This window comes from Macrotis lagotis, chromosome X, assembly GCF_037893015.1.
Source record: "Macrotis lagotis isolate mMagLag1 chromosome X, bilby.v1.9.chrom.fasta, whole genome shotgun sequence".
NCBI lineage: Eukaryota > Metazoa > Chordata > Mammalia > Peramelemorphia > Peramelidae > Macrotis > Macrotis lagotis.
This window is the reverse complement of record NC_133666.1, coordinates 273718493-273722417: the sequence shown is the minus strand read 5'-3', so window position 1 is coordinate 273722417 and position 3925 is coordinate 273718493. Positions and strand designations below refer to the sequence as shown.

The 3925-nt window shown below is 45.6% G+C and overlaps 1 pseudogene; it reads right to left on the bottom strand.

Annotated features, from left to right (window-relative positions):
* Positions 1-506: 506 nt before the first annotated feature.
* LOC141498940 (eukaryotic translation initiation factor 3 subunit D pseudogene) lies at positions 507-2269 on the bottom strand (annotated as a pseudogene).
* Between the last annotated feature and the right edge of the window lie 1656 nt (positions 2270-3925).

Here is a 3925-nt window from a genome sequence, read left to right as displayed (position 1 = left end):
TAAAGCTTAGTCATGTAAAGTTAGGTATGAAGACATCAAGGTCATCCAGCAGTTGTCTCGTTTCTGTCTTGCCATGTTGGATTATGATGACTTTGAAAGACAGAGTGAGGTGGATGATTTTGTGCAGCTCTACCTCACTTAAATCCATGCATCAAAAGACGTCAAAAAGACATACTTCACCATTCCTCAAAGTCCTGTGGCAACAGGTAAGTGAGAAAGCAGCAGGTACAGATACACTGGGGACTCTAGTCACAGTTCTAGTCACAGGTAGCCCAGGTCATAGGGTCATTTACTTATTCAAAGCAGCAGTGAGATTTGGCAGCCCCCTGGGTCAGCAGCCCTTTTAAGGATCACACTTCTCATCTCCTGATATGATAGAAGAGTTGCCCTAAAATTTGATGAAAATGAAGGGGAAATGCAGAAGATGCTAAATGAAAAATGAGAACTTCACAGGGTTTATCAACAGGATAGTTCATCCTTTTTTTTTTTGACTGATTAATTAGGCTTCTCTTTTATTTCACTTATTAAACCTCAGCTTGTCCGAGGACAAGACCGATCCCCACGGCCTCCTCAGTCCCTTCCAGACAAAGAATGAAACTTTGCAGGTGCTGCGTGGCCTGGCAGTTTTGCTTACGCTTCTTCTTCTTCCTCCTCCTCTTCCTCATCCTCATTGTCATCGTCCTCGTCAGAGCTGAAGGTGCCGTCAGGCAGGCTGTAGACGCGGATCCCCTGCTTGTTGGGGTCTTTGAGGATCAGGTACTTGCCCTCCTCTAGCTTCATGCAGATGTCGATCACGCAGGGCAGGATGCCCCAGGCGTTCTCCACGCTCAAGTTGATCTGGCTGGCAAACTCGTTGGGCTTGAACTGCTGGGTTCCCAGGATGACGTGACGAGCTGAGTCTTTGACATGGTAGAGGGACACATAACCAAGCTTGAGGTACTCGATCCGGCCAATAAGGCACAGCAGGTCCAGCGCACCAGCTTGCAACTGTTGTTCTTCAGCTCAGTGGCAATGACCGCCCCCCGCTGAGAGTCCAGCTTCTGATGCCAGTCCACACCATTGCAGTGCCTGGAATCCCACTCATTGAGGGTCTTGATGTTCATGAAGGAGACCTCTCCATTGGCCCCCGTCATGACTCCATCATGCTCACAGCGGACAATGAGGTCGATATCATCACCAAGCTTCCACCTCCGGTATGGGTAGGCCACGGAGGCAGTTTCATTCTTGTCCATGTCGTCCTCCACAAAGGGATTTGGGTTGGGAAACTTGTATCTTTCCTTTCCCATTCTTAGGCACTGCTGGGAGAAGTTGTGGTTGATGTAGATGACTTCCATGGCAAGATTCCGGGCGAGTTGAAGGAGCTGCCCTCATCCTGAGGGGGCTCGTTGGTAGTTTCACTCAAAGGAGGTCAAAATCTGAGTTGTCCTTTTTGTCAAAAAAGAGCTTGGACTCAACCCTCTGGACGACAATACCCCAGGAATAAACTGAGCGGGTGCAGCTCATCAGTGTGGCCAGGATGGCATCTGTGACAAACACATTGCCCTGAGTCTTTGCCAGCTTGCGGATGACGGGATCATCTGTCGTGGTGACAGTGTGGAAAATGCGCTTAATGCTCTGCAGAGGCTTCCCGTTTTTTGTGGTGATGCGGTCCAAGGCTTTGTCGTAATATTCCAGGGTCCCACAGCACTCGATGTCCTGTGGCTCTGACACCTCCAAGTAAAGCATCTTCATTAGCTGAGGAAAATCTATTTCTTCCTTCACTTCCCAGTCACTCCAAACCTCAACTGAAGAATCCCGGGGTTTCTGGGATTTTTGGTCCCATTTCTGCTTGACTCCAAACTGCTTCTGGAACTTTTTTTTGCAGGCGTATGTGGTCTCTCTCTTTCTGCTTGGCGCTGTTGGGCAAGGTCTGCAGGTTGAACTGCAACATGTTGCGATGGTCCTCATCCCTGCGAAGGTTCTGCTGGGCAAACCTCATCCTATTCCTCTGGTATGCCGTCTTCTGGGTCCGGGCTGTGTCGACTAGTTGGAAGCTGGTCTCGTCCTCCTCATGGAAATAAGCATATTGACTACCACCACCAAACTGGGAGGAATACTTATTCGTATACCTCGTATCCTGGTAGGTGGCACCTGTCCAGTCTGCAGCCTTTCCCAGCCGATCTCCTTTACTGAAGGGTTGATAGGGCATGTCCCAGAATTGTTCAGGGACTGCCCAGGGACCCCAGCCCAAGGGGTTGTCCTGGATCACGGGAGTCACAAACTTTGCCATCTTCTAAATCCTGCTCAGGCCACGGCCGTCCGATGGACACGGATGGTTCTGGACAGGGTGCCGGAGCCCGCCACCACTCTCCTGCGGCTGACCTAGTTCATCTTTTCCTAAGAAGGTATTATTTAATTCCATCAAAAGGAAAGTAGAAAATAAATTTAGAGAGATACAGTACTCTTGGCTCAATAAAAAGGCAGATTAAATTCAGTTTTATGCAGACAATAGCAAAGCAAAATGCTTTTATGATGCCCTGAAGGTTATATATGGATCAAAGACCTATGGTACATTTCAACTCCTCAGTGTTGATGGATGTACATTGATAAACAATAGGAATATGATCCTAGAAAAAATGAACTGAACACTTACAGAGTGTTCTTAAAAGACCATCATCAATCACTGCAGAAGCCATTGAACATTTCTTAAAGTAGAAGATAATCAGGCCCTAGCTGAAGTTCCAACTGAAGAGGAGATTTTTGAAACCCTTTGGGCTCCTTTCAAGTGACAAAGCACTTGGTGCTGATTCTATTCCAGCTGAGATCTACAAGTTGTGGGGGTGTACATTGCTCATCCATAATCTGACTGAAATTTTCCAGGTTATATGGCATGAAGAGGTTATCCTCCATGAATTCAAGAATGCCCCCATTGTCCATCTGTATAAAGGGAAAGGGAATAGATTGACCTGTGACAAACACAGCGCATTTCTCTTTTGGTCATTGCTGGTAGATTCTTGTTAGAATTCTTCTCAATAGACTGATCCCTAACCTGGAAGATGATCACCTCCCTGAGAGCTGGTGTGGTTTCAGAAAGGGACAAGGAACAGTTACTATAGTATTTGCTGCCTGACAAGTCCTGGAAAAATGCCAGGAATAAAAGAGAGGTCTGTAAACAACATTTGTAGACCTGACCAAGGATTTTGATACCATTAGTCATGAGGTTGTATGGAAAATTATGTAAAAATTTGTTTTCACAGAGAGGTTTATCATTATTGTATATCAATTTCATGATAGCATGCTTGCCTGAGTTCTGGACGTGTCCTTGCTCCCATGCCTTTTAGCATGATGTTTTTAACAATGTTATCAAACACCTTCACTAACCATGAACATGGATTCAAGGTTAGCTACCACACTGATGGCAAATTCTTCAATTTGAAAAGGCTGCAAGCCAAGACCAAAGTAGAGGGAGTGTTGGTCCATGATCTTCTGTTTGCAGATGATTGTGCACTGAGATGAAACAAAGTGTGAATGGAATCTCTGTTGCTATTGCTAATTTTGGTCTAACAATTAACACCAAGAAGACACAGGTATTCCATTAAACAGCACCACATCATATATATGTGGAATTATCAATTACAGCAAATGGAGGAGTTTTGAATACTGTGAACAAGTTCACTTACCCTGGCAGTATTCTTTCCAGGGGGTACACATTGACAATGAGGTTGACACATGCATTGCCAGAGCCAGCTCAGTATTTGGGAGGCTCCGAAAGAAAGTCTGGGAAAGAAGATGTATTAAATTGATTACCAAACTGAAGGTCTACACAATCATTGTGCTGACCTCATTGCTATGTGCCTATGAAACCTGGACAGTTTGCTAGTATCATGCCAGGAAACTGAATGGCTTCCATTTAAATTGTCTTAAGAAAATTGTGAAGATCACCTGG